Below are 15,552 nucleotides of genomic sequence, written 5' to 3'. Positions count from 1 at the left end.
GTATAGAGACTATATATAGCTTCTATAAACGGAATTAAACTACTAAACCTATATAGGGAACTGAATACCTTAGGAGTTCTGGAGATGATCCTTGATCTAATACTAATTGGAAATATAATCATTAGGGGAGACTTCAATGCTCACCACACACTATTCGAGCCAAATGTGAATACAGTGCATAATAGCAATAGGCTTACGGAATGGTCTAGTGACAAAGGCCTCAAGTTTACGAATATCCCAGAGCAAGTGATATACAGAGCAGGATACATGATCGATCTAGTCTTTTCCAATATCCCAGGAATATATATAGAAGTCAGGGCTGATATACATTGCGGATCCGATTACAATACCCTCCTTACTATTATATAAAGAGCAAGCTTAGCATTGAGATTCTAATATGTATATTACATTAGGAAGGAAGATCTACCTTTGTTTTAAAAATAATATTAGCTAATATAGCGGGAATCAAATAGGAGGCATAAATAGCAATCACAAGTATAGCTCTGAATCAAGCTATTGAAAACATATAGAAGGTATTACAATAAGTAATCAGAACAATAGGAAGACTAGATCGGAAGATAGGAAAATCGGCTTTTTGGTGAACACCCAATTGCACGATCGCTTGAGATATATATCTCTGGAGCTGTATAACCAATAGCGATTACTTTATAGAATACAGAGTATTCCTATTATGCATATAATAGGCCAAAAAAGGGTATTGGAGGAAATTCCTTAATAAAATGAAATCAAATCGAGACTTGTATAGAGTGATCGAATAACACAACCTGAGTTTTATATACCACTCTCCACTAATCATAGTAGGCGAACGTATTGCTATATTAAATAAAGAAAAGACCGAGCTATTATACTCGAAGATTTTGTAACACTTCAAAACCACCAATAATCTTCTGGATTCCGGATACAATCAAAATAGGGAAAAACTATTCTGGGGGGAGCCTATCTTTATAGAGAAAGTGGAATGTAACATTATAGGAATCTCGAGTATATCCCTGGGGACAGACTGGATTACAGTGAGACTACTAAAGACTATCTGGATGGAAATAGGCTTAGTTTTATATATCATTTTCAATAAGTATCTATAGCTCAATTATTTTTTTATAGTATAAAAGCAAGCAGAGATAGTTATGCTACCAAAAGTGGGGAAGACAAACCAAACATCTCTACGATCATAGCAGCCTATCACTCTCCTCTCCTGTATTGGGAAAGGCCTTGAAAGGATTATAGCAAGATATCTAGTGTGGATAGCCTTAATACAAGAAATACTCAGCCTACAATACTATAATACCCTTCCGAAACGATTAGCTATAGACTTAATAACATTATTCGTTTACAATGTAGAAGTAGTGTTCAATAAAGACTACAAGATTACAATGGTTATACTGGATGTACAAAGAATATTCAATGTTCTACTTAAAAACAGACTCCTGAAACAAATAAGAGGATAGAGGTTCTCACAGAACCTAATCACTCTGATTGACTCCTTCTTAACCCAAAGATAACTCAGGGTTAGACTTAACAAAGTAATAATTGGTTATAGCATAATGAAATACGATACCCCACAAAGCTTACCCCTTTTGTCAGTTCTATATATACTTTATCTCGCAGAACTACTCCAGCAAGACTCTAAACTCCAATTCGGGTATACAGACGACATCTGTTTATACCAATTATCGGCAAACATTCAACAAAACATTGCAATGCTAGCAAGAGATGTAAAAAGCATATTCCGCTGGGAAATTAGGAATAAAATAATCTTCATACCCGAAAAGATAAAAATAATCCATATAACACGGTACAAGCATTCCATTAATCTGACATATAAAATAAACCACAATTGCATTATTTCATTGATTGTATTAGAATCGGTTTTACAATAACTAGACGTGTAATTTGATTGTAAACTTATATTTAAATAGTATATTGAAATGTGAGTAGCCAAAACCGGAAATTGGTTTATCATATTTAAGAGCTAGTCTGGATTATAAACGGACCCCCAGCAGCATCCTTATGGAAAGCAGTGATCACTTGCTTATACCCAGTTCTATTCTATAGGGCAGAGGTATGGTACACAGGACAAACAAAAACTACTAGATAGTATCAAAATGGGATACCAGTAGTAGTAAGCGCTTGATTAGGAGGAGCGATTCTAGCTATCAATAAGGTCCTATGAATAGTAATCAGAGGAGTTCTTTCAGTCTGACGAACGACCCCGAATACAGTGATAATGAGGGATAGCGTTCTCCCACTAGCAGAAATAGTATTAGAACAAATAAAATAGAGAGCAGCCTTTCGTGCCCAAACTATTGATTCAAAACATCCGTTTTATTACCGAGGGATAAAAGCTATCTATTCCTTTGGCAGCAGGGAAGGCCAATTACAGCCAGCCAGAACAAAGGTCCAGGTGATCAGTTAGTGCCTTCCCCGAATTAAGGAAACAACTTTAGCAAAGCTTTACTACACACCAGGGTATCGAACGGATCCCATTAGAGGTTTTACAAAAAAGGTAGTGGCAGAGTAGTTTCAGGAATGGTGGAACAAGTGTACACATGATCAGATTACCATATTCTTTGATAGATTGGAATAGATCGATAAGGATAGTAGGCGAGTAGGATATGGATATGTTGTATATAGAGGACAGATGGTAATATGTAAAGGAAACGATGGATTATATTACAACTCTTATATATTCGATGCGAAAGCGATTGGGGTATACCGAGGCCTCCAAACAGTGATCAGAAATATCATTGGTATAAAACAAATGGAAATCTGTATATGTATCGATAACATATCGGTAATATAGGGAATGAGAGGCACAGCCTTTATCACATCACAATAGACTTTCCTCAAATACCACAAACTGATGTAAACACACTCGATCCAGATCAAATAATCGCCAGGCCATACAGGAATCGAAGGGAATGAGTATACAAATACACTCGCTAATAAAAGAACAAGAAAATCAACCTCAGGGCATGCAAATCGACCTACAGCAAGCGATATCCGCTCTATAGCAAAAACTACTATAGAATCAGCAGCACAAACATAGTGAATCAAACAGATACCAACACTCTCCAAACAGTACCAGAAATGGGATTTAAAGAATACAAACAAATACCCTAAGGAACTAGAACTCTCATAAACAACTCTCTACCGCATGCTAGCGATCTGCTCAGTACATGGCAACTTCGAAAGCTACTACTGACGATTTAAATATAAGGAAGCAACAATCCACTGCTTATGCAAAGCATTCAAATCCCCCAAGTATATTGTGCATTGCCGCAAAGTCCTTGCGATCTATGAAACCTGGTCCCCAGATATCAAGTCCAAATACCCACCCTGTAATCAAGCAGTTTAAGAATGACTACTAAAACAGCTAATGTATACATTAGCTAAATTTGCTAAATTCATTATTATAACAGATTTTTATAAAAGCATATACCCTAAAACACTATCAGAAGAATAAAAAGAAAGAAGGAAAGGGATCGATTGATCCAGATGAACATAAGTAGGGAGTAGAAGGGGATAGATCTAGAAAAGCTATATGGAAGAAAATTAAAGCACACAGCATACCATACTGCAATAGAATATATACAAAAGCTACCCTTACAGGATAAAACAGCTTTCAAACAAATATTATATAGAAATTCGGAAAGCGCACACGGAGATGTTTAGAGGATCGAAAACAAAGGCGCAAGTGCACTAGCCATCGCTTGGAAGGCTACTGAGGGTATTGAGACTCTATCCCTAGGAAAGGGGGATTATATAAACTAGAAGATTATCCCACAGTTAGCCCAACTGTAATGCCCCCTGGGAGGCTCGCCTATACGGCCCGGTTGAAAATTACTAATAATAATAATAATAATAATAATAATAATCAAGTCAATCCTATATCCAAATCTATTCTGAAATCCCTATAAGAGGGATCCTTGAAATACTCGAAAATCATTTTTATTAAGTATATCGAAAATAATAATCTGCTATACTATTAAGAGAAACTATATATTCCCAATCACAATCTTTTGAAAATCTATCTGCTCCACTTGTATTATAAATCGTCCGCCACCGGTCACCTGTATTATACCCGAACCTTCGAATTATTATTCCAAAACTACTATTGGTCTGGATATTATGATTATATTATACAATAGGTTCGTAATTATTATAATTACCACTGCGCTACCCCGAATCACAAAGGCTAGAAGGGAGTTCTCCGCCTACTTCTGATTCTATAAAAAGCTTAGCAAAATATCTCAATAGATTTTATTACATATTTGTCTAAAAGTATCGATTTTAATACTATTATAATAATAATTAATCGATTAATGAAAATAAAATATTTCTTGCTTTATTATAGTATTTATAACTTTAAAGAGATTGTCTACTTGTTTCAAAAGAATATCTAGAAGTTTCATAGCTTATCCCTAACTATTATATCTGATTGTAAAGCTCAATTTGTCTTTGAATTTTGGAAATATATCTACAAGTATTTAGGTATAGCTATTAAGCTTTCAATTATTTATTACTCTGAAATTGATGGACAAATCGAAAGGGCTAATACAATGCTGAAATAATATCTCTGGTTGTATATAGTCTATCTATAAAACAATTAGGCAAAGTGACTTTTATTTATTGAATTTTCTATTAATAATATTTAATTTGAAAGCACCCAAATAACCCTATTCTTCTCGAACTATAGATTTTATTTCTGCCTAGGCTTTGAGCCTGTATTATCCCAAAGTAATCGTTTTGTTATATAAAATACTGAAGAATTTATTATTAAAATGAAAGCTATCTCCTTATACCTATAAATTAAACTAACTATTAGTTAAGCTTGATACTCGAAGAATGTTAATGCCTATTGTTCCTCTACCCGTAGATACCTGTCTGGTGATCTGGTCTGATTGAATGCCAAAAACATCAAGACCCTATATCTACAGAAAAAGCTTGATTGGAAGAATCTCGGGCCCTTCAAGATCCTGAACCCAATAGATCTATATACTTATAAACTGGAACTCCCTACCTCAATAAGGATTTACCCTGTTTTTTATATCAATCTATTATACCCTGTACATAATAACTCTATCCCTAGGCAATGCAATCTGCTACCACTACCTGTCGAAGTCGATGGCTTAGAACAATTCGAAGCCGCTTGTCACGGGGCAGGCAGGCGGGATCAGGAATCTATATTCGACGGTGCTAAGAATAGTAGGTACAGGGTGTAAACTAAGATATAGCTCGAAAAGCTATGATACAGGATCTTTCAATGTAAAGATATATAGAATTTTCACTTATAAATTAACCTAACAAGGCCTAGCTTATTGTTTATCAGTTACATATATTTATATTATAATATTACCCCTTTCCTTTAGGCTAAGCTCCAATAAGGCAATATGTTATAATTCACAATTTCACAGGTGGGCAATTCAGATTAAATAGATTTAGGTTTATTAAAGTATTTACAATGGAAATTGTAAATCAATTCCTATATATCTTTTAAGTAGCTAGTGGGTTTTTTGGTTGGCTTATTATAATCAATCTAGTAGATAATATACTTCAGGTAAGGTCTTTTACAATCTCTTCTTTTCTAATAGGAATTCAGAATCTTGGTAACTTCGAAATACTCTAAGCTATCGACTTCTATAAATAATAGCAATAGGTTATACTGTTTAGGGATAAGATTATTATGTATGGGGTATAGTAGGTTGATATAAAAAACAGAATGAATTCTTATAGAGGCAGGGAATTCTAGTTTATAGATATAGAAATCTATTAAGCTCAAGATCTTGAATAAACCAAGGTTTTTCTAATCAAGCTTTTTTTGTAGATATAGGGTTTTGATATTTCTAGTATTTAGTTAAATCAGGTTACTAGAAGTATATCGATAGACAGGGGAATAGCGGGAATCAGTATTCTTTGAGTATCAAGCTTGACTAATAATCAATTCTGTTTTTAAATGCAAGGAGATTGCTTTTATTTTGAAAACGAATTCCTCGGTATCTTTTATAGCAAAACGGTTGTTTTCGGATAGAGCGGGTTCAAAGTCCAAACGGGGATGAAAACTGTAATTGAAAAAGAATAGAATTATTCGGATATTTTTGGATTAGGTATTGTTGATGAAGAATTTAGCAAATAGAAGTTATTTTATCTAATTGTTTTATAGATAAGCTATATACAATCTGAGGTATTGCTTTAGTATTATATTAGCTCTTTCAGTTTGTCCATTAGTTTCAAGATAATAAGTGGTAGAGAGTCTAGCAAATATTCCCAAACGCTTATAGATGTATTTCTAGAATTCGAATATGAATTAAACTCTATAATCAAAAATAATTGTTAGAAATAAATTATAAAACTTTCAGATATTCTTTTAGAATAGGTAGGCGATTTCTTTAGAGTTATAGATATTATAACAGAACAGAAAATGCTTTATCTTGATTAGGCGATTGACTATTATTATAATGGCATTGAAGTTAGTATTTTCGAATAGGTGTATAATGAAATCTATAAAGATATCTTGCCAGACTTTTTACAGGATCGGGAGTAGGCAGAGAATTCCTTTCTGGCTTTTATAATTGGGAACAATGCGGTGGTAATTATAACAATTGTGAATTTATTGTGTGATATAATTGTAATAGTCAGGTTAATAGTAATCTCAGGACAACAATTCGAAAATTTGGATATAGTGTAGATAACTAGTAATAGGGGACTCGTGATATAAGCAAAGCAGATGAGATTTTAGGGGATCATAATCAGGAATATATAGTTTCCCTTAGTAGTATAGCAAACTATTGTTTTCGGAGTACTCAACAAGAGTGATTCTCGGATATTTCGGGGATTCTTTTTGTAGGGATTTCAGAATGGATTTGGGAATAGGATCAGCTTGATAGCCTTCTTGGAATAGGAATAATAGGTCGGTAGGTAGGTCTAGAGGTGTTTCTTAGTCCTCTAGAGGTGTTACAGGATCGGGTTTTGGTATAGCAGGTAGGAGTTCAGGTTCGGGTATAATAGGATTAGGAGGATTAACGATATTAGAGTTTCTCTGGTTTTGTGTAATAGCAGTGAATTGTACTTTTTTAGTGATTTTGGTTTTTTCTGATATATTGATATTAAGGAACAAATCAGAGTCTAAGTTTTCTTTTTTCAGAACAATTTGGCTTTAGTGTAGGAGGTGTTTATCCCCCTTTTTAGGGAGATCCTTTGACCTCCTAATCAAAGCATCAGGCTTGGCATCTAACTTTCCAGAATGATAGGTAATTCGGAAATTAAATCGGGACAGGAATTCGAACTAGCGGGCTTGATAACAGTTTAACAGTTTCGTTGTTGTAAAGTATTCCAGGTTCTTATGATTTGTGATTATCTGGATTGAAGATGATGCGCCTTCAAGTTTGGAATGCTATTCTTTAAAACAGTAAATAATAGTCAGGAGTTCTTTATTATAGATCTTATAGTTATATTCAGTAACAAAGTATTTTTTCAAAAAAAACACGATAGGTTTTAGAATCCCCTCCTCATTGTATTGAGAAAGGATTCCCGTGGAAATATAATCCGATACATTAGTTTCCAGAATTACCTCCTTTTCCTAATCAAAGGAAACCAGAACAAAAGCTTTAGTAAACACTTTCTTTAATTAATCAAAAGCATTTTGACAAGCATTATTCTATAGAAACGGGATATTCTTCTTGATTAGCTTCATTATCAAGCTGATTATTTTCGAAAAGTTCTTAATAAATCGATAATAAAAGTTTGCAAACCCGATGAATACTTATATATCGGTTACAGTTTCAGGCGATTTTTAGTTTATAATAATCCATATCTCTTTAAATCCATTCGAATATCATTCTTCCCTACAATTAAATCAAGAAAGGTGATTTCAGATTTCAGGAATTTGTATTTTTTGAATTTTGTGAATAAACCAACTTCTCTCAATACTTATAGGACTTTTTGAATATAGCGAATATGTTTCTTTCAAGTACAACTATATATCAATATATCATTTAGATATATAATATAAAATATATCCAGGTATCCATATAGAGAATTATTGATAAACCTCTAGAATATAGCAAGTGCTTCTATTAGCCTAAATAGTATAACTAAGGATTCGAATAAGCCGAATTGGGTACGGAATACAGTTAGATATTTTTATCCTTTTTTGATTCTGATATTGTTAAAGATAAAGATAATATCAATCTTATTAAAGTATTTCATCCCTTTCAAATTATTTAGAGATTCTTTAATTAACAATAATAGATATTAATTCTTCACAAACAAATTGTTCAGGGCTTTATAATCAATACAGAAACAGAGGTCTCTATCAGCTTTCTTGACAAACAATATAAGGGATATAACAGGGGAGGAACTAGGATAAATAAATCCTTTCTTCAGGTTTTCCTTCAGCCATCCTTTTAGAACTTTGAATTTAATTCGGGATATAGTATATAAAGCTTTAAAAAACAATACAAATCCCTTTTAAAATCAGATTTCATAATTATATAATTAATACAATAATAGTTTATTAGTATTCTATAAAGAAAATATATCTTTCCAATTTCGAAATTCAAATAGAAAATCATTTGGATCAAACTCTTTCTTCTTTTTCAGAATATCATCAATTTGTTTAATAAAGATCTAGAACATTTTATATTTCCAACAGATGTATACAGAATAGGCCTTCAGGGAGATTGCGGTTATATTTCAATCCTTAAGGCTTTCAGAGTGATCAAATAGATGTATAGATCGGGCTTTCAAGGGAATGTTGAAAAAAGCTTTTATTTGGAACAAACAGAACGGAATGTTACAGAATTCGTAGCAATATAGACTATCGAATTGAAAAAAGTTTGTCGCAAAATCAATACAAAGGTTGTGCTTCTTAAGCCAGACTACGCCCAATACCACAAGATAATAGGCTAGTTCAATTACATACAGAATGACTCTCTTCTCGATATAATCATTAATCCTAAATCCAACACGAATATAGAATATAATTCGGTTTTCAGATAGAATTTTGCCATCAAATCCAATAACTTCGAAGACAGCAGATAGTTTATATTCAGAGATCTTCTAGAATAATATCCAACTTCGATCAACAAAGGTAATCCCTTCACAATCACTATCCACCATGATATAGATTAGGAAAGTCTCTCTCCCCAGGAGTAGGATAACAAATAGGATTATTAGATCCGTACAATTATTCAATTTATTTTTCAAGAACAATCTTTGGGTAGTAGTAGCAAATAGATAGAGTTTACACAAAAGATCACCCTAATAACGATTTAAACCAGACGAATCCCGTTTCCCGATCCGGACGAACTAGCCGGAAAGTGGAGCAGTGATTGTAGCAGAGAGCGAGGCGGGGATCGGATGGATATTCTGCTTTTTGGTAGGCTTTTCGAAACAGGATTGTATTTAGGTAAACTGGAAGTCCCAATTCTGAATTGAACAAAACAAATATCAGGATATGGGCAATCTCGAATCAAATAATTAGTAGAGCCATAGTAATAACATTTTCCTTATTCCTTTCAGGACAAACTATTATCAATAATATAATGTTGAGAGCTGAGATTCATAGGATCTCCTCCCTAAACAAACAGAAAAGCAACCTTGCTTGTATAAAAAGATTGGATTATAGGGTTATAAATAGATTCAAATAATAAAACAGGAGTCTTTCTTTTAATAGAAATAAAAGCAATAGAATAGTTCCAAAAGATTTATTACTAATATTAACAGAACCAATTATTGAATTATTATAAATAAATAGAGTATTTCTGGAAATTATAGAATAAGGGCAAATTGTAAAACAATATATCTTATAGTTCTCAAAAGATTTCTTGAAATAATAATAGAATCAGAGTGTTATTAGGTATTTTGCTTTTTAAAGCTAATTTCTGGAACTTAGTGAAATAGATACTGAAATTGAAATGTTTTTGTTTAAATAAATATAATTGGTTTTAGATATTCTATTTATAATCAAAATCCCCAAAAGTATTCTTTAAGTATTTCAAAAGCAAACTATAGTTGATGAATTACGGGATACTATAAATAATTTTAAGAAAAATCAGTTTGTAAGCTTTTCTAATAAGTCTTCCAGTAATATAAGTTAGGTAAATAGAGATAATAAGAAAACAATCAGAGTTCGAGTTTATCTTTGCATATATCTATTAAATAAATCTTTACAAATCGGATTAGGAATTATCAAATTCTTTAGGATCGGGAATACATTCATTTAAACGAATAATAGCGAATAGGATAGGTATAATAATATTAAACAATTTGAGGGTAGATTTAGTAGGTATTATTTTAGAGGGCATAATGAAAACAGATACAGATTCAGTAAGGCGATTAAACAAGTGGATATTCTGTGTAACAATCTGTTCATACAGGGAGGCCTTAATATATTTCTCAATAAACACTTCTCAAATCTTATATTCGAGGAACAGGTTGGCTTCTTCCAATCCGGCAGCATACACGGCTGCCGACTGGAGGTACTGATACTAAGCTTGAGGATCCTCTGCTATAGTTATATTGAGCTTAGAAGCATCCTCTGGGTAATTGGGCAGATACAGAGCTGGCATTATTATTGCGATAATATTGGTAGGAGTTATATAGTATTATAAGGCAGGCAGGCAGGATCAGGAATCTATATTCGATAATGTTAAGAATAATAGGTACAGGGTATAGACTAAGATGTAGCTCGAAGAACTATGATACAGGATCTTTCAATATGAAGATATACAGAATTTTCACTTATAAGCTAGCCTAACAGGGCCTAGCTTATCGCTTATCGGTCACGTGTATCCACACCGTGACACCGCTGAGATCCTGGACTCCCGCTGGGAAAGAAGAGGTTGTGGAGAACTTCGCCTAAAGTATACTGTCCACTGGATTGGCTACAATACATCAACCGAAGAATCTGCAAGCTATCTGGAAGATATACAAGAACTGATTCACAACTTTCATTATAGATACCCTGATAAACCCAATCCCGCTTGATCAAACCCTGCCTGCCTGTAGATTGTAAACCGTGATATACCATTTCGACAGAACTCGATTCTTAGGAGGGAGATAATATCATAGTGTAAGCTCACATAATATACTAGTTCTATCAGAGAAAACCGAAAGGAGTGCTCACACCGGAGCACAAGCGAGCTAAGGCTCGATCGGGCTAGCTCGCTGTGAAAATTCCGTATATCTTCAACTCAGAAGATCCTGTATTGTAGCTCTTTGAGCTATATCTTAATCCTCAAACTGAACCTATTACCCAAATCAATATAACTTTGCCAGATTAGGGCAAAGTTATTAGAACCCTATCCCGCCCGCCTGCCCCGTGATATATTGGGTAATTCTAGAGGAAACTTTTTTCTTTAAAAAATTGATTAAAGATATTGATTCCTAAAAGAGATATTATTAGCGATCAAATACTCTTATGATAATATTACTTGCTAATCCGAAAGCGCTTCCTGGTAATATATAAGATCTAATCTATTAATCCCATAACAATTGTCAAGGTACGGGTAAAGACTTATATTGTACCATAAGGGTAGAAGAGCTATGGAAAAGTGAAGTCCTATTTATAGGAAATAGGGCGCACTAATATATTGTACCTGAGACATGAAGGCAACTACAGATCATATAGTTGGCATTGTAACAGTACCCCCCGCTCAAGGCAATCAATCTATAATTGCAATACTAATTGACCTTTTAAAAAACAAAATAATATTAAAATACTCTAATTTCTATTATTGGATTAAAATGAATTTTCTTAGAAGTAGTAATCAATTGTCAAAGCTTTTTAGATCTGTCTCGATCTCGATTTGGGGGTATGCTTGATATAAATACTAGTGAGGGATTAGGAGTAGTAGATCTTTTAAAACCTACTCAAGCGGGTAGTTTTGGTTTATCTGGATTTGCTAAGTGGAAAGCGATAATTGTGTTTTTCTAGTTGTAAAAGTTTTCGATGGATTACCAAGATACTGAGTGATATTTCTATTTGATTTGGTAGTGAAATCTGTTTTTATTATAACAATCAAGTAATTTATTGAATTCCTATCATTCGATTTCCTTGTTTGTTTCATTATTTCTTTCTAGAATATAGCCTTAATTTCAATAGGATTCGATTTCATTAATTGCTTTTTGACCAGCTAATTTAAATAAACAATAGAATAATCAAAATAATGAATTATAGAATATTAGAAAGATCTTAAAACTAATAGGGAGCTGAAATAGACAGGCTTATTTATAAACTTTTAGAATCTTATAAAAACTATTTTATTTATTATTATCTTTTTTTATTAAATAATTAGTTTTTATATTCTTAATATTAATCTATATTTTGTTATTTTCTTTATATAGAAAGATATTAATATAAGTCTTATTAGTATAATCTTTATATCTCTAAATAAATTAAATAACTAAAGCTTTTAATTTTGTTAAAATAATATTAAATCAATTCGCAATCTTATTGACCTTTAGGAATTTATATTTGTATTAATATAATAGATTTAGAGAAACAAATAAAAAGAGCTTAACACTAAGATATGGGTGAAAACTGTAGTTAGCGAAGAATGAGAATATACTGGTAGTCTCTAAAATGATATTATTAAATATAAACTCTGTGAATAGAAATTAATTATACTAATCATCTTAATAGAAGTTTATAAAAGCCCAAAGATATTATTCTATTATAGCATTAATTCTTTCTATTTGTTTATCGGATTTAGAATAAAATGAGGAGGATTGTTTCAAAGTGATTGATAGATATTTGAATAAGTACTTCCAGAATTCTGATATAAATTGTGAACCTCTATTGGATATTATATTATCAGGTGTACCGTATAGGCAATAGACTTTTTCGATAAACCAATTGACAAGCTCCTCTGCGAATAGTCCTATAACCAGAATGAAATGATACATTTTTATTAGACAATAGATAATTGTAATAATATGTTAATGCTTTTTATTATAGTATTTGCTAATTAATAGTAATATAATATAATCAATAAAAATATCGGATCAGAAACGGAATAATATTGATAGGAGTTTTAGAAATCCGGGTGCAGCAAAACGGGAGGCTTTGGTTCGAAAGCAGAGTTGACAGGCTTATATATAAGTTTCGATTTCCCTCGATATATTAGACTATCAATATATGCGGAAGATGAGATCAATAGTTTTAATTCGACCGGGATGTTCTGCTAGACTAGTGAAATATATTCGGTATATGATCTGGATACAAAGCTTTATAGAAAAGGGAATAAAGAGGTGATCGCGATAGAAAATTTTATTATTGATTAATCTATAGTTTTGAAAAGCGATTCGAAGATCTTTTCAGATTGATAGCGGTCAATAGCGAGTAGTTAAGTTCTAAAGTATTTTATATATAATAGTGATTAATTTGGATGATTTGTATACTTTATCGATAAAATTATTGATCGGCTTCTCAGTATCGGGGATGATTATACCCATAAGTGCCATAATAAGGTCGATATTGTTATTTGTTTGTCAAATGAGGTTTTTGAATATAGCAATATCAAATACTCTTTTTGGAAGGATTGTTTATAAGCGATTCTTGATTCAGTTGTTATTAGGGTTGGTGTATATAGGGTGATCTTTTGTTTTTCTATTTAGTATATCAGAGCAAATTGCTTTAAAACCCGGTCTGTATATAATATAAAAATTGAAATTAATTAGAAATTCAATTTATCTAGTTTATCTTTAATTCAATATTTTTATTGATATAAAGTACTCTAAATTCTTATAATCAATAATAATCTCAAACAGCTTTTGAGTTCTATATAGTTTGGATCTTTATTCTTTTAAGAACTTGATAATAGCTAGTAGTTCCTTATTATAAATCTCGTAATTGTATTTAGCAATACTATATTTTGAGAAAAAGTATATAATTAGGTATAGTTGGCCTTTATTATTATATTAAGAGAATACTCTATCTGCAGTCTAATTAGAAGTATTTGTTTCAACAATTATATGGTAGTGGTAATCAAACATTATAAGGACTAGAGTAGAGGTAAAGGCATATTTCAGATTTTTAAAGGTATTTTTTAATTAGTAATTCAATTCTATATATTCTCTTTTTTTCAATAAACGATTTAAGATTTCATGATTTTAGAAAAGTTGTAAATGAAGTATTAATAGAAATTAATAAACCCTAAAAAGTATTGGAAATCTTTTAATTTAATTAATAACTTTTATTTGAAAATAATCTTAATCTTATTGGGGTTCATCTTGATATTATTAGGAATAATAATCAGGCCAAAATATTTTATTCTTTTTGTTTCGAATTTGTATTTGTTAATATCAATTTGTAATTTAGTATTAATAAATCTCTAAATGATTTTGTAAACTGCCTTTCAATAATTTATAATATTCTTAAAGTAAATCAAGATATTATTTAGATATATTATATAATTTTTATTCAAGAGATTAAAAAGAATATAATTAATATAGTTCTGAAATAAGGCAGGAGTATTACAAAGGCCGAAAGGTATTACTAGGAATTTGAATAAGCCGAAACAAATTATAAAAGTAGTTTTCCATTTGTGACTTTCTGTAATCTGTAATTTATTGAATATAGTGATAATATTTAATTTGATATAAACTTTAGTATAATATACATTTTCAACAAGTGTCTACAGCTCAATCACTTTCCTACAGCATGGAAGCAAGCAGAGGTAGTTATGCTACCAAAAGTGGGGAAGACAGACCGAACATCCCCACAATCATAACGGTCTATCGCCTTTCTCTCCTATATTAGAAAGGATCTTGAAAGGATTATAACAAGATGTCTAGTGTGGATAGCCCTAACACAAGAAATACTCAGCCTACAACACTGCGATACCCTTCCGAAACGATCGGCTATAGACTTAGTAGCATTGTTTGTTCACGATGCAGAAGTAGCGCTCAACAAAGGCTACGAGATCACAATGATTATACTGGATGTACAAGGAGTGTTTGACACTTTATTTAAAAACAGATTCCTGAGATGAATAAGGGGATAGAGGTTCCCATAAAACCTGATTGTTCTGATTGACTTCTTCTTAATCCAAAGGCAACTCAAGATTAGATTTAATGAAGCAATAACTGGCTATAGCACAATGGAATGCGGTATCCTACAAGGCTCACCCCTCTCGCCAGTTCTATATATGCTTTATTTTGTAGAGCTATTCTAGCAAGACTCTAAACTCCGATTCGGGTATGTAGATGATATCTGTCTATATCGATTATCGGCAAGCATTCAACAAAACGTTGCAATACTAGCAAGAGATATGAAAAGCATATTCTGCTGAAAAGCTAGGAACAAAATAATCTTTGTACCCGAAAAGATGGAGATGATCCACATAACACGGCACAAGCATTCTATCAACCTGGCATACGAAATAAACCGTGATTACATCATCTCACCGATCGCATCAGGATCGGCTTTATGATAGCTAGGTGTGTGGTTTGATCGCAAGCTCACATTCAAATAGTATATCGAAATGTGAATAGCCAAAGGCCGGAAATTGGCTCATTATATCTAAGGGC

The sequence above is a fragment of the Botrytis sinoallii genome (assembly GCF_014898435.1).
Source record: "Botrytis sinoallii strain Bc 23 chromosome Unknown BSIN_006, whole genome shotgun sequence".
Lineage (NCBI taxonomy): Eukaryota > Fungi > Ascomycota > Leotiomycetes > Helotiales > Sclerotiniaceae > Botrytis > Botrytis sinoallii.
The sequence above is the reverse complement of the archived record's forward strand: the minus strand, read 5'-3'. Positions refer to the sequence as shown.